The 26170-nt window shown below is 49.6% G+C and overlaps 1 protein-coding gene and 1 non-coding gene across 2 annotated transcripts in view; both read right to left on the bottom strand.

Annotated features, from left to right (window-relative positions):
* Positions 1-17674, bottom strand: part of LOC119927267 (major histocompatibility complex class I-related gene protein-like) — a 43740-nt gene extending 26066 nt beyond the window's left edge. The window contains exons 1-2 of the mRNA XM_038745829.1: positions 17609-17674; positions 1853-1926 (exon numbers count right to left, since the gene is read on the bottom strand). The gene's annotated coding sequence lies outside the window, so the exon portion shown is untranslated. The remainder of the gene's footprint in view (positions 1-1852; positions 1927-17608) is intronic.
* Positions 17675-22669: 4995 nt separating this feature from the next.
* On the bottom strand, positions 22670-22807 carry LOC119927729. Its single transcript, XR_005450705.1, has one exon. It is a non-coding gene; the product is annotated as a small nucleolar RNA SNORA7 (small nucleolar RNA).
* Positions 22808-26170: the final 3363 nt, after the last annotated feature.

Genomic DNA, 26170 nt, shown 5'->3' with positions numbered 1-26170 from the left:
GAATAATTGCAGATGAAGGTGGGACATTCTGGAAGAGATATGTCTATCGATCTATGGGTCTGAGGCGATGTGTCACCATAAGATAAGACAGAAAAATGGAGGCTAGTTACTGAATCATTCATTCATTCAAACATATATATTGAGCATTTACTCTGTGCAGAGCACTGTACTAAGTGCTCAGAAAAGACACTATAGCAATAAAGAATGCTAATCTCTGCCCACAGTGGGCTCACAGTCTAGAGTGGGGGAGACAGGCATCAATACAAGTAAACAGGCATCAATATAAATAAACAGAATTATAGATATATACATATATACATAAGTGCTGTGGGTGGTGGAAGGGGGAAGAGCAAAGGGAGTCAGGATGATGGGGAAGGGAGTGGGAGCTGAGGGAAAGTGGGGCTTAGGTTGGGAAGGCCTCTTGGAGGAGGTGGGCCTTCAGTAGGGCTTTGAAGGTAAGAGGTTGATTGTCTGGCAGGTTTGAAGAGGGAGGGCATCCCAGGCCAGAGGTAGGACGTGGGCCAGGGGTCAGCGGTGAGACAGGTGAGATCAAGGCACAGTGAGAAGGCTAGCACCAGAGGAGCGGAGTATGTGGGCTGGGATGTAGGAGAAAAAGGAGGTGAGGTAGGAGCAGCAAGGTGACGGAGAGCTTTAAAGTCAACAGTGAGGAATAAATCATCACATGTTGTCTCTCTCTTATCCTACACACAAAAGCTTCAGTGGAAATGGGATTTCTCTCCCTCCCCCTCAAAGGGTACATACCCAGCGCTTAGAACAGTGCTTCCAGTGCTTAGAACAGTGCTTGGCACATAGTATGCGCTTAACAAAAAACATCATTATTATCATTATTGCATACCTGGTAGGCATTGAGCATCCCAGGATCTTGTGCTCCACCCAGCAATGGGAGCTGGAGACCACATTTCCAGAGTCAGGAGGAGGTAAAAGGTGCCATCCATATTGGGGAGGGTCCCACTGGAGCCCTCCTCTCCCACAGCGCCTCCTCCCCATCTTTCACCCAGTCCAGAAGGGTAGAGCTGGGATAGAAGCTAGCAGACAAGGTAGGAGAGGGTCAGGCTGCCAACCAGACCATCGCAGCAGGTGACGGTCTCCTCTAAAAGTGCCATGGGAGGGAAGATGGTCCGAGGAAGAAGCCACAGACTGCTGGAGCCCCCTGCTCCCACCTGGTCATGTCATCCCCACTGCCACCTCAACCCTTGGTCATTTTCCTGTTGGTCAATTTGTTATTGATTTATTTAGTCACTTGGGCCGATCATTTTTCTTTACACACTCACTCATCACTATTCTTTACATGACATTTGTTAAGTAATTATTATGTGCCAGGCACTGAAGTAAGCACCGGGGAAGATATATTCTAATCAAGTTGGACACAGTCCAAGTGCCACAGGAGACTTTCAGTATTAAACTCCATTTTACAGATGAGGCAGCTAAGGCATAGAGAAGTTTAGTGACTTGTCCAAGGTCACACTGAAGCCAGGATTAGAACCCAGGTCCTTCTGACTCCCTCTGGTGAGAGGTGGGTTCTGTAGAGGGTGGGGCAGTGACAAATGCAAGGTAGCGGGATTTCCAATATTACATGGTGGCTGGCCAGCTAGACAAAGAAACAAGACACGCAGTTTCAGGATTAATAAAATGGCAAAAGTAGGGGAAGTAGGACCCTGATGGACAGTTCCCTGCAGTGGGGCCTGAGTCATTCTGAGTACGGCAGAGATAATATCCTCCTCCACCATCAGCCCCAGTCTTCACAGTAAACTTGGGCTGGATGGGAGGATGAGAAGGTTAACTTTATTATTTTGATGCAGGTTGTTGTCAGTGACATTTATTCAATACTTACAATGGGCAAAGCACCGTGGACAATCAAAGCAAAATCAGTGAAGGGGCTCCCAGTCAAGGTTGGAGAGGGCAGACCTAAGAAAAATGAAGATATAATACAATAAAAATGACAATGGGCTAAAATTCAACAATTAAAATGACATCAGTAAAGGAGTAGTTGAACACAATGTGGAAGGGGGCATTTTTCAGGCACCTTGCCAGTCCAGGAAAACCATCCTTCCCCACTAGACCAAAGACCCCAGCGGAGAGACCTCACCTCCCAAAACTCTGATCCAGCCGTGAGTCTTGTGCCCCTCATTTCCACCACCCATGATGTGGTGTTTCCAGAGGGGAGGCAGGTGCCCTGGGGTCTTGGCCGGTTCAGACCCTTCAGGACCCTGGGGCTCCTTCTCTTCCCTTCCTGCTGGCCTGCTTCCATGGAGCTCCTCCACTGCTTCAGGTGGGCCGACTCTCAGAGACTGGGAGATCACTGGGAGACCCCAGTGATCTGACCCTTAGTCCCTCTGACCCCCTGCTGTGGCCTGAGGGCACTGGGACAAAAATAATTGGCACAACTGTCTAATCTCCGATTCGCCACAATGCTCTGATTTAGGATTGATCTATCAGGCAGTCCCATTGTCTCAAGCATCTCCTGGACCCAGATAATATGTACATCCTCTGTGGTCACTAACAGTGTTGGCTGCTGCACGAGCCCAGCCCTCGGCCACTGCTGCTACTGCTGCTGCCACTGCCAGGTATCTGTGAGCCCTTGGGTCACAGTATAGGTGTTGATGGGCCTATTCCCCATTCCCCACCCAACCCTGCAGTCCCTTCCCAGGAGTCTCACTATCAGGGATTGTCTCTTTTTATTGCTGTATGGTACTTTCCAAGTGCTTAATACAGTGCTCTGCACACAGTAAGCACTCAATAAATACAATTGAATGAGTGACCAGGAATGGCACATGAACCCAGTCACCCTCCTGGACATCAAGTGCAGCCTCTCTCCCTCCCATGTCTGATCCCAGGCTCAAACCACACATATTCCTGCAACAATTTCACTTTTTCTACTCCCCTCTCCCATCATTACATACAGTCCAGCTCAAGGCTTCTGCCCCTAGGAAGTTTTCCCTGATTCTGCATCCTCTCTCCAGTGAATCAGTCATTCACCTGTTGATATCACCTTGGAGAAGCAGCATGGCTTAGTGGATAGAGCACAGGTCTTGGAGTCAGAAGACCTGGGTTATAATCCTAGCTCCACCACAAGTCTGCTGTGTAACCTTGGGTAACTCGCTTAACTTCTTTGTGTCTCAGTTACCACATCTGTAAAAATGGGGATTAAGAGTGTGAGCCCCATGTGGGACAGAAACTATGTCCAACCTGATTATCTCGTATCTATCCCAAAGCTTAGAACAGTGCTTGGCTCAGAACAGGCACTTACAAAGTACTATTATTATCAGCTGATGCACAGACACTGACAGGAGAAGTTTTGAGCAAAGAGAAAGGGGCTAAGAAGGAAGGAAGAACTTGTCACCTGGAATCAAGAAGAGGGAGATCTTCATATTAGCATTCATAGGGAGTAAGCATAGGGAGCTGTTGTTCCCCAGAAAAGTTGAGGAGAACAAATGGAACATTTGCCATCCCTCCAAACCCCAGCAGCCAGGCCTTGAAGAGTGGGACTGGCTAGCTGAACCCCAGATGCTTCCCGTGCCTTCAGAGATTTCTGAAACCCAGAGTCATGAGATGGCAGTGGCATACCATTCATTCATCAATTCAATTAATCGTATTCATTCATTCATTCATCCAATCGTATTTATTGAGTGCTTACTGTGTGCTGAGCACTGTACTAAGCACTTGGGAGAGTACAATATAACAATAAACAGACACATTCCCTGCCCACAACAAGCTTACAGTCTAAAGGGGAAACAGCCATTAATATAAATAAGTAAATAACCGATATGTACATAAGTGTTGTGGGACTGGGAAGGGGGATGAATGAAGGGAACAGGTCAGGGAAATGCAGAAGGGGGAAGGAGAAGAAGAGAGGAGGGCTTAGTCATGGAAGGCCTCTTGGAGGAGATACCACTGCAACAGTCTTGGGGAACTCCAGCCTGGAGCATGAAAAAATCCTTATCTTAGCCATTAACGGAGGTAGGCCCTGGACATTCAAAGTGTAAGATAGCATCACCTGGGAGGGAGGGACAGAGGGAGGGAGGAGCAGGGAAAAATCCTCCCATTTTGCAAATGAGCTAACAGGGAGGCCAGAGAGGTTAAGAGGCTAGTCCTGGATCCCAAAGTAGGAAAAATAGCAAGGATCAGAACCCACATTTTGCTCAATCACACTCGGCACTCACTGTGCACTCTGAGGTGCCAGAAATGAAGAACCATCCTCTTCAGGAGCATCCATTCCTCTCTGACATAGCAATCTGTTACACAAGACCCGAAGACTCTCTCCTCCCAAGAATGCTGAAATAACTTTTTGGTACTACCAGCGGTCTCCCAGGTCCCCTGAAACTCTTCCAGCCACAACACATCCTGCCCTTCATAGGCAAATGTGAGGCAAGAAACAATCTGGCCACATCTGTCCAGCTTATTGCCCATGACCAGCTGAACTTCTTGGGTCCCTGTAGGAGGTCGAGAACAGAGATTGAGTCTGAGTGAGCACACAAAGCCAAACCCCAGTCCTGCCAGCTCCATCCCAGGGAGGTGGATGTACACATTGCTGTCACTTTCACAGGGCCCCAGCTCTGTCTGGTCAGCACCATCCTGAGGCCCATGGACTTGTGTGCTCAGTGGCTTCCCGAGAACTGAAGATCCCAGGAAGAAGGGGGCTTATGGGTTTCAGTTTCAGGATCCAGTTTCACGTTCCCTACTTCTGTCCATTCACATCATTCCTGGCCACAAAACAGTCTCAAATCCCAGGAGATTCCTGCCCTGGTCTCCTCTGGGTCTCTGGGAAGAGTGGAGTCCTCTAAGAGAGCCCCAAGTAGGGATCGGCTGTTCCCATCTCCCCTGACAACCCCCCAGCACAATTTCCAGACCAGGTTTATCCCCTGTCTGGTCTGAGGGAAGGAAAACAGAGAAAGGAGATGCCAGGAGACTGGGTCACTCACCCCTGCTGCGGTTCCAGTACTGGGCCCAGTTCTCCTTGCCTCAGCCCCTCTAATAGCTCTCCAGCTCGGCCTTCTTCTCCTGGACCAGCTTCCCAACCACCACCTGGTACAGCCTGTTCAGACTGAATCCCGTTCCGTGCCGTTATAGGATGCCATCTGCTACCCATCCAGCAGGATGACAGCCGTCAGCTAGAAGAAGCCACCATTACCACAAACCTCCATTAAGAAGAAGTTCCAGTTGTGATGCTCTGAGCATGCAAGACACATTGCAAGACGGATAAGGCAGCTGCAGCTTAGCACCTCAACCCTACTCTGAACCAATCTTATCACATCCCTGCTCCAACTTCCTTCTCTCCACTATTACTAGCCACTTTGGCCTCTTCTCTTTGCCCCACCACAACACTTCCCTCCTTCAAAATGCTGCTAAAATTCCAGGACCTCCAAGGAGCTTCCCCAGATGAACTCTCTTTACTCATTTCCCCTCTCAGCCCCACAGCACTTATGTACATATCTGTAATTTATTTATTTATATTAACGTCTGTCCCCGCCACTACACTGTAAGTTCGTTCAGGGTAGGGAATGTGTCTGTTTATTGATATATTGTACTCTCCCAAGTGCTTAGTGTAGTTCTCTAAGCACAGTAAGAGCTCAATAAATAAGATGAATGAATACATGTTTGAATGAATGAACAGTTCTGTCTCCAGTTGTGCAAGTGACTGACTCCCATAAATCCCAGCCCTGGCACCCGTCTCTGTAAAGCACAAGTGACTCAGGATAAAGAGCATACATAGACATCCAGAACATATAACTGGAAATTATTAATTTTTTATTATTACAAATATTCTTGGTTTATATGTTTTCAATCGTTGTGTTTCCATGTAGTAATAGTAATGATCTTTCTATAAATGTTTGGATGAACAATATGGGCCAGACTGTCTGCCCTATGAGGGAAGAACTGTTTCTTCCTCTCTGCCCTGCTCCATCAACTGCAGGAATCAGTAAAATTTTTGTGTTTACGTGTGTGGGTGTGCATGTGCTGTCTCACAAATTACACTGTCAACTCCTCCAGATAGGAACTGGGTCATCCTTCTGACCATCCTTGAGTTTAATATGGGCATGGGTGTGTGTATATCTTTTCGCCCCTATCAGACTTTCAGCCTCTTGAAATCAGGAACCATATCTTGTCTTCTCTCTGTCCCTCCCCCCAGCACCCAGTTTGCCAAAAAGAACATTCAGGGCAGAGGGAAAAGTGACTAACTGACTGAAAGATTGATTGATTGACTGACAGACTGGCTGACTGACTGACAGTTTGACATGCCCCATCCTCCATCTTTTTCAGTACTGTTCAATTCTCAGTTTCCAGCCCTATGCCTCAAACCTAATATTTATTGAGAGGGGAAGAGTTAGGTAGGCCTGAGGAGGTTACTGTGATTGGGAATGCCTGAACTGTAGATTTTCCATACAGCTGCAGAGTTAGCCAAAGTAAAGCAGTGGAGGAAAGTTTAGAGGTGAAATGGATTTTTCCAAGATCAAAAAAGTCAGACTGTGTGAGTGGACTGACTCAGAGGTTGGGCACCTTCCAAGGTGAGGGCTCTCCCAAAGCCTTGTGGGCAAAGTGGTTCTCTCCTCATCACAGCCATTTACAGTTTCTCTGGCTCATGCTGAGTCACTTTGGTTGTTTATTCTGCCTGGTTCTTCCCTTCTTTATCTGTTCCAGGTGCCTTATCTTTAGATTTCTAAGTTTTTCCCAGTGATACTCAGCGTTCCATGGCCTTTTGGAGTGTTGCTGTACATTGGACTGAAGAGTTCAGAGAGTCCACAGTAACTCTGAGATAGTTTCCCTTTGTCGAGACTCTTAAGTCTGGGCTTATAATCATGGATTTAAATATGGAATATTTGTTTCTGAGAGCATTGCCTTACCCTTGCTCACATTAAAGTTCACTCACGATTTTTCAACCCAGTTCCTCAGCCTTCTGGGTTCTTCATGCAAATTATCCCTTTCCACATAGCATTCATCATGTAATAATAACTGTGGTATTTGTTAATCATTTACTATTTGCCAGGCAATGTACTAAGTTCTGGGATAGATACAAGCAAATCAGATTGGACACAGTATCTGTCCTGCATGGGGCTCACAGTCTTAATTCCAATTTTCCCGGTGAGGTAACTGAGGCCCAAAGAAGTTAAATGACTTCCCCACGGTCACCCAGCAGACAGGATTAGAACCCATGACCTTCTGATTCCCTGGCCTGGGCTTTATTCACTACGCCATGCTGCTTCTGCATGAGTTTGGTGCCATCACCACCCAAATGGAGATGTCACTGCTCACTCCACTTTGCAATCATTTTTGAAGATGCTAACCAAAACAGATCTCAGCATCCAGGGACATCAACTTTTCATCTTGAGCTTTTGGGCATGGCATTGTGGATGGGACTTTGAGGGAATGAAGAAAAGGGGGAAGGGAAGAAAAAAGATGGGGAAGAAAGAAAAGGGGTATGAAAGAGGCGGAGTGGGATGTAGGAAAAGGAGAGAAAGAGGAAAAGGGGAGAGAGGGTCAGAGAGGAAGAGGAGAGGAAGGGTGCTCATTCATTCATTCATTCATTCAATCATATTTATTGAGCGCTTACTGTGTGCAGAGCACTGTACTAAGCACTTGGGAAGTACAAGTTGGCAACATATAGAGACAGTCCCTACCCGACAGCGGGCTCACAGTCTAGAAGGGGGAGACAGACAACAAAACATATTAAAAAAATAAAATAAATGGAATAAATATGTACGAATAAAATAAACAGAGTAATAAATACGTACAAACATATGTACATATATACAGGTGCCGTGGGAAGAGGAAGGAGGTAAGTCTGGGGGGGGGGGGGATGGGGAGGGGGAGGAGGGGGAGACGAAGGAGGGGGCTCAGTCTGGGAAGGCCTCCTGGAGGAGGTGAGCTCTCAGTAGGGCTTTGAAGGGAGGAAGAGAGCTAGCTTGGCGGATGTGAGGAGGGAGGGCATTCCGGGCCAAGGGGAGGACGTGGGCCGGGGGTCGACTGCGGGACAGGCGAGAACGAGGCACAGTGAGGAGATTAGCGGCAGAGGAGCGGAGGGCTGGAGAAGGAGAGAAGGGAGGTGAGGTAGGAGGGGGCGAGGTGATGGACAGCCTTTAAGCCGAGGGTGAGGAGTTTTTGCCTGATGCGAGGGTTGATCGGTAGCCACTGGAGCTCCCTGCATCAGCCTCCCCCCCAGCCCCGCATCGCCCTCCCCTACCTCAGCCTCCCCCCAATCCACCACCACTGTCTCGGCCTCCCCTCCCACACTGGCCTCCCTGGGCCTCGGTCTCCCCCACGTCGGTTTCCCCCATCGTGGCCTCCTGAGCCTCGGCCTCCCGCCGCCTCGGTCTCACCCCGCCCCGGCCCACCCGGCCTCAGATTCCTCCGTCACGGCCTCCCCGGCCTCAAAGTCCCTGCGTGGTGGTCTTCCCCCGCCGCGGCCTCCCCCTGTCCTGCTTCCCCTTGAATCGGCCTCCCTCCGCCTCGGTTTCCCTCATCTCGCTCCCCCCGGCCTCGGTCTCCTTCCACCACATCCTCCCCCCCGAATTGGCCTCCCTGCCTCAGTTTCCCCTCCCCCCTTTGCAGCCTCCCCCAGAATTGGCCTCCCCAGCCCCGGCCTCCCCCCCGCCTCGTTCTCTCCCCCACTCTGCCCCCCCGCCGCCACACCACCGTCTCCCCCGAATCGGCCCCTCCCGGCCTCGGTCTCCCCCTGCCCTGGCCTCACTTCTGTTCCCCACTGCCTCGACTTCCCCCCGAATGGGACTTCTCCTCCCTCTCCCGTGAAACTTTTGGGTCCTTGCTGGGGCTGGACACAGATTGCTCAGAGGAGAAGGGCAGGGTTTGGTTCTTTGTGGTTGCCACATTGCAAGGGTCCCATGGGGTCACATGAGCACTCCAGCCCCTAGGTCACGGAGGCAGGCCCTGGTAATAAGCAGCACAGTTGCTCTTGTCCCTTCACACTTTTCTGCCAGGAGAGGACATCTACCTACCCACCCCCCGCCCCCCAAGCCTGGGTGACCAGGTGACCAGGCAGGAATTGCCAAGGGGCATAGAAACCCCTGTCATACCAGCACTACTTGGCTCTGCAGATCCCAGCTCCCCATGTGGGCCCTTCCACAAGGGCAAAGATACCTGTGCTTTTCCTCAAGACACCTTGACCTTGATAATAATAATAATAATGGCATTTGCTAAGCGCTTACTATGTGAAAAGCACTGTTCTAAGTGCTGCAAGTGATCAGGTTGTCCCATGGTGGGGGGCTCACAGTTTTAATCCCCATTTTACAGATGAGGTAACTAAAGCACAGAGAAGTTAAGTGACTTGCCCAAAGTCACACAACTGACAGTTGTGGAGCTGGGATTTGAACCCGTGACCTCTGACTCCAAAGCCCATGCTCTTTCCACTGAGCCATGCTGCTTCTTGATGGGTCTGAGCCTTCTGGGGTGAGGGGAAGGATGGGTAGATGGTCCCTCCTCAGTCAGCCCTGGGATGGGGGAAGGGGAACCCTCCCAAGCCAGGCTCCAGAGGGAACCTCAGAAGTGGCAGCATCATCAGTATGTTACGCTGCACATAATGATGCTGGAGCAGTCTCCCTAGCTTTGCTCTGATCTTGCCCTCATCCTGAATCACTCCCTTGCCCGGTGGGTGAAATCCTCCAACCCCAAACACACACACACACACACACACACACACACACACACACACAGAGACATATATTTGAGGGTTCAGATCAGTTCAAAGGCAGGGGCTCTGGTTCATGGGTATGTGGGTGTGTGTGGGTGTTTGGGGATGGAGGATTTCAACTAGATGGCAGAGGAGCGATTCAGATGTGGGTATATGGAGAGAGTGTGTGTGTGTGTGTGTGTGTGTGTGTGTGAGCGAGAGAGAAAGAGAGAGAAAGAGAATCCCCAGATATTAACTAATCCCTCAGATATTAGCATTAATTAATTAATTAATGTTAACAGATGGGGCTATTTGCTGATACTAATCTCCTCACGGTGCCTCGTTCTCACCTGTCCCGCCATCGACCCCCGGCCCACGTCCTCCCCCGGGCCTGGAATGCCCCCCCCTCTGCCCATCCGCCAAGCTAGCTCTCTTCCTCCCTTCAAGGCCCTACTGAGAGCTCACCTCCTCCATCAGGCCTTCCCAGACTGAGCCCCTTCCTTCCTCTCCCCCTCGTCCCCCTCTCCATCCTCCCCATCTTACCTCCTTCCCTTCCCCACAGCACCTGTATATATGTATATATGTCTGTACATATTTATTACTCTATTTATTTATTTATTTTACTTGTACATATCTATTCTATTTTATTTTGTTAGTATGTTTGGTTTTGTTCTCTGTCTCCCCCTTCTAGACTGTGAGCCCACTGTTGGGTAGGACTGTCTCTATATGTTGCCAACTTGTACTTCCCAAGCGCTTAGTACAGTGCTCTGCACACAGTAAGCACTCAATAAATACGATCGATTGATTGATTGGGGCTAGTTGCATACTGCATTAGCTGCAGGAGGCCTGCATTTGCTCAGGCTGCAGCTGGTGTAGCTCTGCCCAGGTCAGCCTACTTGCAGCACAGGGGTTGGGGGCAAGGGAAGGGAAGGAGAGGGCAGGTGACTCTGTAGAGGTCTAGGGACTTTTCTTCTCTTTCTGTCTTCTCAAAGCTGAACCCAGAGCCTCTTGAGTCAGGATTGACTGAGGTTGCGGGTCCTAAACATCAGGGGTCTTGAGGTCCAGGAGGGCTTTCACACACTGACCCTGGATACAGGCCAGACCTGTAGGGAGGGCCTTCCCCCTTGGGAGAGGGAGTGATATGGGGGAAAGCATATTCCATTCAGCCATACTTGAGGCAGTTTTTGTGGAGGTTGAAAAAGTGGAAGCTCAGAAGTCTGGGGAATCACTGTGAGGTGTTTGCCCACCCCCACCCTCCAACCAGGGTCCCAGAGGTTCAGCCTTCTAAGTCTGTAAAAATGGGGATTGAGACTGTGAGCCCCATGTGGGACAGGGACTGTGTCCAACCCAATTTGCTTTTATCTATCCCAGAGCTTGGTACAGTACCTAGAACATTACTATGTTGCTATGTGCTTACTAGCATAAGTCCATACATTGATTCAGTCCTGCGCAGGATGAGCTGCTTGTTATATTTTGTGGTGTTAGTTTTCCTGGTACGGTGGTCAGTTGTGATGACCACAACTGCCACGAATTTTACAGTTTCACCAATGAGTCCCTTTGGCATTCTTCAGTGCATGTCATCCAGTCCTGATAATTATCGACACACATAGTTTAGGACATTCAACTAAAATATCTTCTTTGGGCATCAATCATAAAGTGATCTAGTTTTTCTGACCTGTCAGCTATAAAAAATTGGGGGAATGATAAAATTAACTAAATTCTTTCTCTGTAAAGATCTATCAATGAAATCACTATTGCCTTTTATAATGCTGAATCAAAATCAATAATCACCTGATAGGGTGATGGGGTCAATTTTTTGGAATGAAAAAAATTCCAAGGACTAGACTACTCATCCCATTTAAAATCTCAAAGTGAACCATGATCAAATTCCAATTGCAGATTTTCTGGCCATATCAAAACCCCAAAATTTGAGCTTACCAATTACATCTTGCTGCGTCCACTATGCCTTCCAGATGGTAGTGATAGCCCTCTGCCACTCCCACCCCACCCATTTGATGTCTTCAGTTCCTCTTCTCTGATGGTGTGTGAGGTGGGGCATAGCTAGTTCCAGAAAGAAAACCACAGAGAGGGGTGGATCCTTGCTGCCCACACTTCCACATTTCCCAGGCTTGGATTTCTCCAGTCCACTTGCAGAGGGAGTCACCATTTCCCCACCCTTTTGGAATTCCCTAACTGTGACACTAAAATAGAATGGCTCCGCACCCACCTTGCCCTGCCAGAGTGACACAGGGGCTGGGAAATCCCCCAGCCATTCTGGAGGAGAGGGATAGGAACAGGGAGCAGGATTGGAATCCAGTACCTCTGGCTGTTTTCTCTCTTGTTCAGCCCCTGAGCATCCCCTCCCCCTATCCTACAACAACCATGAAGTAGCTTAAAGGCCTAGTAGAAAGAGCACAGGTCTGGGAATCAGAGGATCTGGGTTCTAGTCCTGACTGGCATTTTCCTGCTGGGTGACACTGGGCAAGTCACTTCACTGTGTCTCAGTTTTCTCAACTGGACAATGGGGAATCGATCCTATTCCCTTCCACTTAGATTATGAGCCCCATTCAGAAAATGAATGGTGTCTAACTTGATTATTCTGTAGCTACTCCAGCGCTTAGTACAGTATTTGGCATATCATAAGCACAGATTACTACTTATAATAATAATCAGGCTGGGACTCCTAGTCCCCTCCTACCCAGCCCTTCTGTCTGGGAAACTCCTAGGAATTTGTCCACTTAAGCCCTCTTGAGGATGGAGAGCAGGGATAAGGAGGGGAGGGGCCTTGGAATGTGGGGATGGTCAGAGGGGAAAGAATGAGCCTGGAAATCAGAGGACCTGGGTTCTAATCCAGATCTATCAATTGCCTGCTGTATAACCTTTGGAAAATGGCTTAACTTCTCTGTGCCTCAGTTTCCTCATTCGTAAAATGGCCATTAAATGTCTGTTTTCCTTTCCCCATTTGACTGTAAGCCCCATGTGTGACAGGGACAGTGTCGGATCCAATTATCCTGTATCTACCCCAGCGCTGGGCACTTCTCAAATACTACAATTATTATGACCGTGGTCTGAGACAGTTGGACAGCCTGTGGGCTTTGGCACTTGGGCTCTGCTGTTACCTTCTGCATGGAAGATTAGGAGTCTGCTGAGGGGGTGGGGGTGGCAGACATAGCCCTAGGCTTCCAGCTAGAGACCTGCGGGTGGTCCTGGTCCCCATTCTAGGCCAACTGGTTTAGGGCAGAAGGGGATGGAAGGCCTCACCTCACTGGGTAGGAAGAACAGGGATCATCCCATCCATCTGTCCCTCCCCACCACCGGTGTGGGGCTCCTCCAAGGGGACACTAGGGTGTGTTTGACCTCTCTGCCCGACCCTGACCCTGATTCCACCCACAACTGGCTTCCTGGACACAGGGCAAGCTGGGCCACGGAGATCAGGGATCATCCCATCCATCTGTCCCTCCCCCTCACCACCCCAGCTCCACACTGAAAGCCCAGATGATCCAAAATCAACTCTCCCCGGCTGCAGGTCAATCCTGTGTCCTCCACTTCTGTCCTCTGTGGACATAGACCAGCCAGTGACCCCCTTCTCTGCAGACCCGCAGATCTCTCCAGGAGTGCTTGAAGCTACAAAATCTGAACTCCAAACTCTGAGACTCTCAAGTAAGCCAAAATCCCAAACTGTACCTCACCCCAGGTCAGCCAGGTGACCAGTGCACGGGGAATCAATGGATCTGCAGCTTCGACTGGGGGAACCTACCATTCCCTGCCCTGTTGCCGGAAACACCACATACACATTTCTCCCCGCTCCGGTCTCCTGTGTCCCCACCCCCAGTTCCCCCAGAATCACCTGCCAGGGCCTGTGGCAGGGAGGGGGAGCCCAGAATGAACCAGAAGAAAGAAGCCAGGCACCCCCATCTCCTCCATGGCTCCATCCCACTCCTCAGGACTAACTCTGAGACTCAGGCACCTTGCCGCAACTCCAAGCCATGGTCCGAGCTTTCAGTCAGTCAATCAGTCAATTGTATTTATTGCGCACTTACTATGTGCAGAACACTGTACTAAGCACTTGAGAGAGTAAACTATAACAATAAACAGGTACATTCCCTTGCTCTCAACAAGCCTACAGTCTGGGGGGCACGGGACAGGCATAAATCAATAAGTCAATAAATTACAGATATGTACCAAAGTGTTGTGGGGCTGGGAGAGGATGTTGAATAAAGGGAGCAAACCAGGGCAACACAGAAAGGAGCTGAAGAAAAGGAAAAGAGGGGTCAGGGAAGGCCTATTGGAAGAGATGTGTCTTCAACAAGCCTTTGAAGGTGGGGAGAGGTTCAAGCTCTCATCCTATCCCGTCTGGACTACTGTATCAGCCTTGTCTCTGATCTCCCGTCCTCGTGTCTCTCCCCACTTCAACGTATACTTCATGCTGCTGCCCGGATTGTCTTTGTCCAGAAACGCTCTGGGCATGTTACTCCCCTCCTCAAAAATCTCCACTGGCTACCAATCTGTGCATCAAGCAGAAACTCCTCACCCTGGGCTTCAAGGCTCTCCATCACCTCGCCCCCTCCTACCTCACCTCCCTTCTCTCCTTCTACAGCCCACCCCGCACCCTCCGCTCCTCTGCCGCTAATCTTCTCACCGTACCTCGTTCTCGCCTGTCCCACCATCGACCCCCCCCGCCCACGTCATCCCCCGGGCCTGGAATGCCCTCCCTCTGCCCATCCGCCAAGCTAGCTCTCTTCCTCCCTTCAAGGCCCTACTGAGAGCTCACCTCCTTCAGGAGGCCTTCCCAGACTGAGCCCCTTCCTTCCTCTCCCCCCTCGTCCCCCTCTCCATCCCCCCCATCTTACCTCCTTCCCTTCCCCACAGCACCTGTATATATGTATATATGTTTGTACATATTTATTACTCTATTTATTTATTTACATATCTATTCTATTTATTTCATTTTGTTAGTATGTTTGGTTTTGTTCTCCGTCTCCCCCTTTTAGACTGTGAGCCCACTGTTGAGTAGGGACTGTCTCTGTAAGTTGCCAACTTGTACTTCCCAAGCGCTTAGTACAGTGCTCTGCACACAGTATATGCTCAATAAATACGATTGATTGATTGATTAATTGTCTATTAAAGTTGAGGGGGTAGGGCATTCCAGGCCAGAGGCAGGACGTGGGCAAAAGGTAGGCACTGAGATCACAGTACGGTGAGAAGGTTAGCAATAGAGGAGCAAAGTGTGCAGGCTGGGTTGTAGTAGGAGAGTTATGAGGTGAGGTAAGAGGGGGCAAGTTTATTGAGTGCTTTAAAGCCAATGGTGAAGAGTTTCTGTTTGATGCAGAGGTGGATAGGCAACCACTGGAGGTTCTTGAGGAGTGGGGAAATACGTCCTAAACGTTTATGTAGAAAAATGATCTGGGCAGCAGATTGAAGTATGGACTGTAATGGGGAGAGGCAAGAGGCTGGGAGGTCAGCAAGGAGGCTGATGCAGTAATCCAGGCATCTGGATGAATGAGTGTATTAACGTGGTAGCAGTTTGGATGGAGAGGAAAGGGTGGATTTTGATGATTTTGTGAACGATGAACCTATAGGATTTAGTGATGGATGGAATACGTGGGTTGAATGAGAGAGAGGAGTCATGGAAAACACCAAGCTTACGGGCTTGTGAGACAGGAAGGATGGTGGTGCCATCTACAGTGATGGGAAAGTCTGGTTTCAGGCCGATGAGAGTCCTTAGAGTTGCTGAAAGGTTCAGCGAGGAGCCACGGGGCTCCTTCACACGAGATAAGGATTGCATAGCAAGATACCCACTTCCTCTGGCGCTGAGTCCGGCATGAAGGGCTCCTCTGCTCAGAGCACTCCCCTCCTCTCCCAGCACCGGCCCTGACCCCATGTTTGGCTCTGTCCACCACCGCCCCCAGGCTCCCACCCCTGACCCTTGGCACTGGGCAGAAGGCGCCCAGGCAGCAGAAGAGAAACTGGGCATGGTGGGGGAAGGAAGTGATCTGACTGCTGGTTTGTGTCCAGCCTCAGTTAAAGCAGCAGCTGCAGCAGCAGCAGGAATAGCTGAGCTTGTCATGATCCCCTTTTCTATATATCAATCAATCAATCATATTTATTTAGCACTTACTGTGTGTGCAGAGAATAATAATAATAATGATGGCATTTATTAAGCGCTCACTATGCGCAAAGCACTGTTCTAAGCGCTGGGGAGGTTTAAAGGTGATCAGGTTGTCCCACGGGGGGCTCACAGTCAATCCCCATTTTACAGATGAGGTAGCTGAGGCCCAGAGAAGTTAAGTGACTTGCCCAAAGTCACACAGCTGACAACTGGCGGAGCTGGGATTTGAACCCCTGACCACTGTCTCCAAAGCCCGTGATCTTCCCACTGAGCCTCGCCCACTCACCAACTTGGTCACACCCTCGACCTCATCATTTCCTATGGCTGCACTATCTCCACCCTCACCAACTCTGAAAACTGTACCAAGCGCTTGGGAGAGTACAGTATAGCAATATTCATTCATTCCATTATATTTATTGAGTGTTTACTGTGTGCAAAGCTCTGTCCTAAGTGCTTGGGAGAGTACAATATAACAACAAACAGACACATTAACTGCCCACCACGAGCTCACAGTCTAGACAGGGAGACATACATTAACAGACATAAACAAGTAAATAAATAAATTACAGATAGGTACATAAGTACTGTGGGACTGGGAAGGGGGTGAATGAAGGGAGCAAGTCAGGGAGACACAGAAGGAAGTAGGAGAAGAGGATAGGAGGCTTAGTCAGGGAAGGCCTCTTGGAGGAGATAAACCTTCAATAAGGCTTCAAAGACGGGGAGAGTAACTGCCTCTTCCGAGCTTAGTTTAGAAAGCTAATCTGGAGTTCAACCTAATGCATGGCTCTGAGACCTGGACAGCAGATCTTGAGCAGTTTCTTGATCAGTTTCCCCACTATCCCCTTAAGCATAACTAACATCAGAAGGCAGGACAAGATTATCAAGAACATGGTACTACCATCTCAACTCCCATCTCCTGTTGTAACTGAGGCACAGAGAAGTTAAGTGACTTGTCCTAAGTCGCACAGCTGACAAGTGGCAGAGCCAGGATTAGAACGCAGGATTAGAACCAGGTTGACCTCTGACTCCCAAGGCCATGTTCTTTCCATTGAGCCATTGTAGCAATAGAGAAGCACCATCGGGTAGTGTATAGATAAGGGCCTGGGAATCAGAAGGTCCTGGGTTCCTCCAAACTTCAGGAAATAGTTGCTAGGGCGCAGGATGGCCCAGCAGATGTCCAGATTCTTCTTGTTCAGTCTGGGGTATTGAAATGTAAGATTCATAGGAGATGGAAGCAACCTACTTGGTCCACCTTGCTAGCTGGGTAGATTTAGGAGTCAGTGACAAAGAAGCAATAACAAGTGGCAATAATAATAATAATTGTGGTACTTGTTTAGTGCTTACTTTGTGCCAGGCACTGGGCTCTGCGGTGGATATAAGCAAATCGGTTTGGACACAGTCCCTGTCCCACATGAAGCTCGGTCTCAATCTCCATTTTACAGATGAGGTAACTGAGGCCCAGAGACGTGAAGTGATTTGCCCAAGGTCACACAGCAGACAACTGATGGAACTGAGATTAGAACCCACATCCTCCGACTCCCAAGCCCGTGCTCTTTCCACCAAGCAACGCTGCTTCTCTAATTTCTAAACTGTGAGCCCGCTGTCGGATAAGGACTGCCTCTGCATGAGGCCGAAGCGCTTAGTACAGTGCTCCGCATACAGCAAACGCTCACTAAATGCGTTTGAAAGAATGAATTGAACGTACTAAGCATATTGAGAGCTTACTGTGCGCAGACCACTGTACTAACTGCTTGGGGGGGGGGGGGTACAACACGACAATATAACAAACACATTGCCTGCCCACAGCGAGTTTGCAGACTTGAGTGGGAGACGGACAACATTATAAATAAATGACTTACGGCTAGACACTGAAGTGCCGTGTGGCCGCCAGACCGCATCGGGCCCACAAGGTCCCCCTTCGCCATTCTGAATAACCGCCTTCCGCGCCCCGCCGCGGGGCACGACGGGAGTGGTAGTTCGCTGGGCGGGGACGAACGCCGTCAAAGCTAGCGTCGGACTACGACTCCCAGAAGCCTTTGCGCCTCGAGCCGCGGTGGCGCCCTTCCTCCCCTCGCTTCAGGACCCAGTCGGTCGGGGCCGTGGGTTCTGTCGGTCCCCTTGGTCATTCAGTCGTATTTATTGAGCGCTTACCGTGTGCAGAGCACTGTACTAAGCGCTTGGGAAATCCAAGTCGGCAACATATAGAGACGGTCCCGACCCAACAGCGGGCTCACAGTCTAGAAGGGGGAGACAGACAACAAAACAAAACATATGAACAAAATAAAATAAATGGAGTGAATATGTGCAAATAAAATAGAGTAATAAATACGTACAAACATATATACATATATACAGGTGCTGTGGGGAGGGGAAGGAGGGGTCCTTCCGTCATGGCGGAGGTGTTAGTTCAACGGTCTCTCTTGGCCAAGCGCGAGTGTGGGGACTGTACCAACAGAGCAGAGGCAGCCTGCGTCCCACATCAGGGCTCCCAGGCTGAGGAAGAGGAAGATCAATATAACGGACGCATTCCCTGACCATAGTTGTAATAAGAATAATGATAATGGCATTAGTTAAACGCTTACTATGTGCCAAGCGCTGGGGTAGATACAAGGTAATCCGGTTGCCCCACGTGGGGGTCACAGTCTTAATCCCCCTTTTACAGATGAGGGAACTGAGGCACAGAGAAGTTAAGTGACTTGCCCAAAGTCACACAGCTGACAATTGGCGGAGCTGGGATTTGAACCCCTGACCGCTGACTCCAAAGCCCGTGCTCTTCCCACTAAGCCACGCTGCTTCTCGTGGCGTGTATTCATTTAGGAAGGGCTTGCTGGCCCACACATTTGGTCCCCCTCCCCTGGGGATGTCCTTCCCTGCCTTCTCTGCCCTGCGACACCCCCAGGAGGTGAGAGGCCTTGCCCCTTTGTACAGAGAAAGAACAAGGACCAGAGATGTTCAGGGATGTGGCTAAAGTCACCCAGCACAGCACGGAGTATGAGGAGAAACACGGCCTGATGGAAAGAGCACAGGTCTGGAAGTTAGAGGACCTGGGTTCTAAACCCAGCTCCACCATCACTTACCTTCTCTGGAGCTCATTTTTCTCATCTCTAAGATGGGACACAATACTTGTTCTCCCTCCCACTTAGCTTGTGAGCCCCGTGTAGGTCTGTGTCTGACCTGATTATCTGGGATCTAACCAAGCACTTGGCACAGTGCTTGGCAAATAATAATTTTGGTACTTGTTAAGCGTTTATTGTGTGCCAGACATCGTACTAAGCGCTGGGGTGAATACACGGAAATCGAGTTGAACACAGTCCCTGTTCCACATGGGGCTCACAGTCTTAATCCCCATTTTACAGATGAGGTACCTGCGGCACAGAGAAGTGAGAAATGACTTGCCCAAGGCCACACAGCAGATAAGTGGTGGATCTGGGATTAGAACCCATGACCTTTTAACTCCCAGACCCTTGCTCTATCCGCTATGCCTTGCTGCTTCCCACTTAGCAAGTGCTAAACAGTTACTGCCATTGTTACCAGATGCAGAGCTGGGATGAGGACAACAGTGTTTCTCCTCCCTTCCCCTACTCCACATCCCTCGCCTGGCACTGGTCCTGTTCAGGGGGCTGATGCACTGTGCCCTCATGGGGGCCAGATATTCAGGATGCTTCTGAGCATGGAGAGGCATTCCTCTTGGATGTAACGTTGCACTCAGCCCCACAGCTCATTCAGACTAAAGGAGTCCTCCCAATCATAGGCAAACTGGAAATGGCTGCCCAACTACATCCCTCCAGCCAGCTCACAAATGATAACTTGGTGAACCATGTGGGGAACGGAGCTGGGGAGGCCTGGGTTCCACCCACCCCCCCCCAGGAAGCTCATGACCCAGGGTACAGGGAGGTGGGAGAGTAACCTTCCAGGGACTCGCAGGTGGTCACCTACCAGCCCACCTCTGTGAAATACAGGTCCTGGCTGTGGTGGTCTGAGGACCACAGAAGGCATGGAGAAGGAAAAAAGAAATGGAGATCGGGGGAAGTCCATGATGAAGCCATTGAGGCTACCCAATTAATTGATCCATCAATGAGTGCCTATTGTTTGCAGAACACTGTACAGGACACCTGGAAGACTTGATGGACACAATCCCTGCCCTCATGGAGCTTATGAGGATCCCAGGTTGAACCTCCTAACCATTCCTCCCTCTCAGCTTCTCTCTCACCTCCGACCCATAGCTCATTCCCTTCCTCTCCCTCCCCGTCTCTCAGCTAGGCCCAAAAGCCCCCTTTCCTCCTGCAAAGCCCTCCTAACCAGCCACCTCCTCCAGCAGGACTTCCCTGATCAACTCACCCACATTTTTAATTGGCTGCTGCATCAGTCACCTCAGCACTCACGGATTTACTCCTTCATTGATTTATTTATTCCTTTGGGTCTCTTGTTTGTATCTGATCTCTTTTTAATAACTATCGCTCTCCACCTTCAAAGCCTTCAAACATTTCTCTTCCTCCATAAAGCCTTTTCCAAAAACTCCCACTACGCTAAGTGGCATCAGCCTGAGCACTAAAACATTTAGTCCATCCTCAGATAGTCCAACTTTTCCATACTATTTCTACCTCCAGTTCTATCCACGTTGTCTCTCATGCCCTCACTTTCTGTACATTATTTGTGTCTGCCTCCGCTCCTCATTAGATTGTAAACTCCTCAAGAGAAAGGCCCATGTCTTTTGCTTCTGTTGGACATTCCTAAGTGCACAGTACAGTTTACTTGTTGACAGGGAATATTCATTCATTCATTTAATCGTATTTATTGAGCGCATACTGTGTGCAGAGCACTGTACTAAGCGCTCTCCTCCCATCTCTGAAGCTGGCAAACTTTGATATTATCTCCAACTCCTCCATCTCTTTCTTTCAACCCTCATATTCATTCTGCCACCAAATCCTGTTGGTTCTGCCTCCAAACGGTCTCCAAAATTCTCCCCTTCTTCTCCTTTAACACTGCTACCACAATGATCCAAGCAGTCAATATTTCACTCCCCAGCTACTGCTTCAGTCTCCTTTGATGCATTCATTCATTCAATCGTATTTATTGAGCCCTTACTGTGTGCAGAGCACTGTACTAAGCACTTGGGAAGTACACCTCCATGGCCTCCAGCCTTTCCCCTCTTCAGTCCACACTTCACCTCTATTTTGCTTGTCATTCATGCATTCAATCGTATTTATTGAGCGCTTACAGTGTGCAGAGCTCTTGGGAGAATACCTTGATTCCTCTTTCTCATTCAACCCACATATTCACTCTATCACTAAATCCTGTCGGTTCAACCTTCACAACAATGCTAAAATCCACTCTTTCCTCTCCAACCAAACTGCCACCAAGTTAATGAAAGCACTTATCTTATCCCACTTGGATTACTGTATCAGCCTCCTTTCTGACCTCCCAGCCTCCTGAATCTCCCCACTCCAGTCCATACTTCACTCTGCTGCCTGGATCATTTTTCTACAAAAATATTCAGTCCATGTTTCCCACTCCTCAAAGATCTCCAGTGGTTGCCCATCCACATGGTGCGTTCATATGGAGGTGCTTTGCACTTCCACATCAAACAGGAACTCCTCACCATTGGCTTTAAAGCACTCAATCACCTTGCTCCCTCTTCTTACCTCCCTGCTTTCCTACCCAGCCTGCACACTTCACTCCTGTAATAATAATGGCATTTATTAAGCGCATACTATGTGCAAAGCACTGTTCTAAGCGCTGAATGCCAACCTACTCACTGTACCTCAACTTCGTCTACCTCACCACCGACCTGTTGCCCACAACCTGCCTCTGGCCTGGCATGCCCTCCTTTTTCATATCTGACAGACAATTACTCTTCCCCTTTTCAAAGCCTTATTAAAGGCACATGTCCTTCAAGAGGTCTTCTGTAATTAAGCCCTCATTTCCTCTTTTCCCACTCTCTTTTGCATCACCCTGACTTGCTCCCTTTGTTCACCAGCCACCCCTCCCCAAACTCCACAGCACTTATGTACATATCTATAATTTATTTGTTTGTATTAATATCTGTCTCCTCCTCCAGACTGTAAGGTCACTGTGGACAAGGATTGTATTTGTTATATTGTTGTGCTGTACTCTCCCAAGTGCTTAATACAGTGCCTTGAACACAGTACACTCTCAATAAATATGATTGGTTGATTGATTGCTTGATTTCCACTACGCATAGTTGTTTGTACAGACGGAATGGTATAGTGCTGGCACTGGTGTAGTTCTGGCATATGTAGACATGCAAGGCACTCTGATGAATTAATATATGTATGTGATTCCATGGATTCCCTTGGGACCAGCAGCTCACAACCCACATGGATTTCTGGGTCCTTCTTCTTACTGATCTCCCAGTCTCTACCCCACACCAGAGCATTCTGCCAACAGCCACTCAAATCATCTTCTTGTCTTATGCCGTTGAGTTTTCTTCGACCTATAGCGACGCCATGGACACATCTCTTAGAGAAGCAGCGTGGCTCAGTGGAAAGAGCACGGGCTTGGGAGTCAGAGGTCATGGGTTCTTATCCCGGCTCTGCCACTTGTCAGCTGTGTGACTTTGGGCAAGTCATTTAACTTCTCTGTGCCTCAGGTACCTCATCTGTAAAATGGGGATTAAGATTGTGAGCCCCAGGTGGCTCACAACCTGATTACCTTGTATCCCTCCAGTGCTTAGAACAATGCTTTGCACATAGTAAGTGCTTAACGAATACCATTATTATTATTATTATCTCTCCCAGAATGCCCCACCTCCACCTGCAATCGTTCTGGTCCTGTATCCATAGAGTTTTCTTGGTAAAAATACAGAAGTGGTTTACCATTGCCTCCTTTCATGTAGTAAAGTTGAGGCTTCGCCCTTGATTTTCTCTCATGCTGCTGCTGCCCAGCATGGGTGAGTTTTGACTTATAGCAGATTGCCTTCCACTCTCTAGCCACTGCCCAAGCTAGGAATGGAATAGATATGCCTCTGCCTGGCTCTCCCTCCTGTAGTCGACACTAGTAGAGTACTGGGAACTCTCTAGGTGTGACCCTGAGAGGGGCAAATCATCTTCTAGGCCCACCATTTTGGCTGTATCCCTCCCTCCCAGCCCCCTGAGGCTGGGTCATCCACAGATCTTTCCCTTCCCAGCTCCCAAAGAGCAATCTGCCCCTGCTTCACACTAGTCCCACGGCCTCTGTGATTATCCCAACCTTGCCTCTCCACATCTCCTCTTCCTCAGATAGCCTCTCTGCCTAGTGGAAAGAGCACAGACTTGGGAGTCAGAGGGGCTGGGTTCTCATCCTGGCTCTACCACTTAATAATAATAATAATTGAGGTATTATTGAGCACTTACTGTGTACCAGGCATAGTAAGCAGCATGGACTAGTGGATAGAGCACAGACCTGGGAGCCATAAAGGCCTGGGTTCTAATCCTAGCTCTGCCATTTGTCGGCTGCGTGACCTTGGGCAGGTCACTTAACTTCTCAGTGCCTCAGTTGCCTCATGATGATGATGATGATGATGATGGTATTAAGTGTTTCCTATGTCAGGCACTGTACTAAACGCTGAAGTAGATACAGGGTACTTGAGTTGGACATGGTCCCTGTCCCACTTAGGGCTCACAGTCTTAACAGCCATCTTATAGATGAGGTAACTGAGGCACAGAGAAGTGAAGTGACTTGCCCACGATCAGACAGCCGACAAGTGGCAGAGCCGGGATTAGAACCCAGGTCCTTCTGACTCCCAATCCTGTGCTCCATCCACCTCTCGACTGTAAGATCTTTTTGTTGTTGTTGCTGTAGCTTTATTGTATTTACTATGTGCTTGCTATGTGTTAATACACTGTTCTAAGTGCTGGAGTAGATACAAAGTTGGACATAGTCCCTGACCCACATGAAACTCACAGTCTAGCTAGGAAGGAGAACAGGTATTGAGTCTCTATTTTGCGGTTGAGGAATCTGAGGCTCAGAAAAGCCACATAACTCGCCTGTCACACAGCAATTAGAACCCAGGTCCTCTGGCTCCCAGGACTGTGCTCCCTCCACGAGGCCACGCTGCTTCTCATGTGGGCAGGGAACATGTCTACCGATTTTGTTGCATCGTACTTTCCAAGCGCTCAGCACATAGTGCACGTTTAATAGATACCGGTGATAAATTGATTGATCCGCCTTATGTGCAGACGCCGCGCCATTGTCCTCTCTGGCCAGTAGGTGGCAGCATAGGGCTGCGTCTGGCCTCGAGTATGTGCTTCAAAGCCGACGTCGCTTGCGGCCGGCGACCGGCAGAGGGCGCAGGAGCCCGGATTTAGGGCTGGAGATGCGGTCGTTATGCGGCGCCCTTCCCTCTTCACTGTTCGCTGGAATAATAATGATGGTATTTGTTAAGCTCTTACTATGTGCCAAGCACTGTTCTAAGCGCTGGAATAGTAATGATGGTATTTGTTAATAATAATAATAATAATAATAATGATGGCATTTATTAAGCGCTTACTATGGGCCAAGCACTGTTCTAAGAGCTGGAATAGTAATGATGGTATTTGTTAAGCGCTTACTACGGGCCAAGCACTATTCTAAGCGCTGGAATAATAATGATGGTATTTGTTAAGCGCTTACTATGGACCAAGCACTGTTTAAGCGCTGGCGGGGGGAGAATACAAGGTAATCAGGTTGTCCCACGTGGGGCTCACAGTCTTAATCCCCATTTTCCAGATGAAGGAACTGAGGCGCAGAGAAGTGAAGTGACTTGCCCAAAGTCACACAGCTGGCCGGGAATGTCACTGTTTATTGTTGTGCTGTGCTTTCCCAAGCACTCAGTACGGTGCTCCGCACACAGTAAGCTCCCAATAAATACGATTGAATAAACGAATACTATTATTATTAATTTATGAGGCCTCCCTGGATCCCCACTCCTTGCCCCTTCTCTTCCTACGCTTATGTCACCATCAAGACTCGCCTGGTCATCACCACTACCTGCGTCCCGACCTGGACCGGCCTGGCCCAGCTCGGCTTGTCTCGGCTTGGCTCGGCTCGGCTCGGCTCGGCTCGGCTTGGATGGGGTGGGCTCCCACCCGCCAGCCTGCCTGCATGCCTGAGCGGTAGAGGTGGGGTGTTTGTGTGCGCTGACAGCACGCAGGAAGGGAAGTGTCACCAGCACAATGGAGACGTCGGGATAATTCCCCTGCTCCGTCACATATAAATTGCTACTGCAGCTGAGAAGCTCAGCTGAGCATCTCCCTAAGATGTTGTTCCCCCTCCCTCCCGCCACCGACTGCCAGCTCCCGCGTCCCGCAGACCATATCCTCATCGCCCGCTGGGCGATGGATTGGGGGGCTCACGGGGGCCAGGGAAGGGGTTCTCCCCAACCCCCGATCCCAGGGCTCTTCCCCGCTCCAAATCCCCAGCTGGAGGAGTCTCCGATCTCCCATCCTCCTGTCTCCCCCCACTTCAATCTATACTTCACGCTGCTGCCCGAATCATCTTTGTGCAGAAACGCTCTGGGCATGTTACTCCCCTCCTCAAAAATCTCCAGTGGCTACCAATCAACCAATCAACCAATTGAGTGGCCACCAATCAACCTGAGTTTTGCATCAGGCAAAAACTCTCGGCTTCAAGGCTGTCCATCACCTCGCCCCCTCCTGCCTCACCTCCCTTCTTTCCTTCTCCAGCCCAGCCTGCACCCTCCGCTCCTCTGCCGCTCATCTCCTCACTGTGCCTCGTTCTCGCCTGTCCCACCGTCGACCCCCGGCCCACGTCCTCCCCCTGGCCTGGAATGCCCTCTCTCCGCACATCCGCCTAGCTAGCTCTCTTCCTCCCTTCAAAGCCCTACTGAGAGCTCACCTTCTGCAGGATGCCTTCCCAGACTGACCCCCTCCTTCCTCTCCCCCTCCTCCCCCTCTCCATCCCCCCAGCTTACCTCTTTCCCCTCCCCACAGCACCTGTATATATGTTTGTACATATTTATTACTCTATTTTACTTGTCCATACTTACTGTTCCATTTATTTTATTTTGTTAACATGTTTTGTTTTGTTATCTGTCTCCCCCTTCTAGACTGTGAGCCCACTGTCGGGTAGGGACCGTCTCTATACGTTGCCAACTTGTACTTCCCAAGCGTTTAGTACAGTGCTCTGCACACATAAAGAGCTCAATAAATACGATTGAATGAATGAATGAATGAAAGGAGAGGCGCTCCCAAAGGGATTATTGTCTGAAAAACAGCTTGGACCTGGACGACGGGGCCGGGACAGAAGGAGGACGAGACACGGTCCCTGCCTCTAAAGGCTTCCAGTCTGATGGAGAAGATAGGATATGCACACATAAACACACACGCCCACACACACTGAACTTGGCAACGGAAGAGGGACCGAAGGAGGAGTCATGGTCCCTGTCCTTGAGGGGTTACCAGTCTGATGGGGGAGACAGCAAG

Source organism: Tachyglossus aculeatus, chromosome 4 (assembly GCF_015852505.1).
Source record: "Tachyglossus aculeatus isolate mTacAcu1 chromosome 4, mTacAcu1.pri, whole genome shotgun sequence".
NCBI classification, from domain to species: Eukaryota; Metazoa; Chordata; class Mammalia; order Monotremata; family Tachyglossidae; genus Tachyglossus; species Tachyglossus aculeatus.
This window is presented reverse-complemented; position numbering and strand designations above follow the sequence as displayed.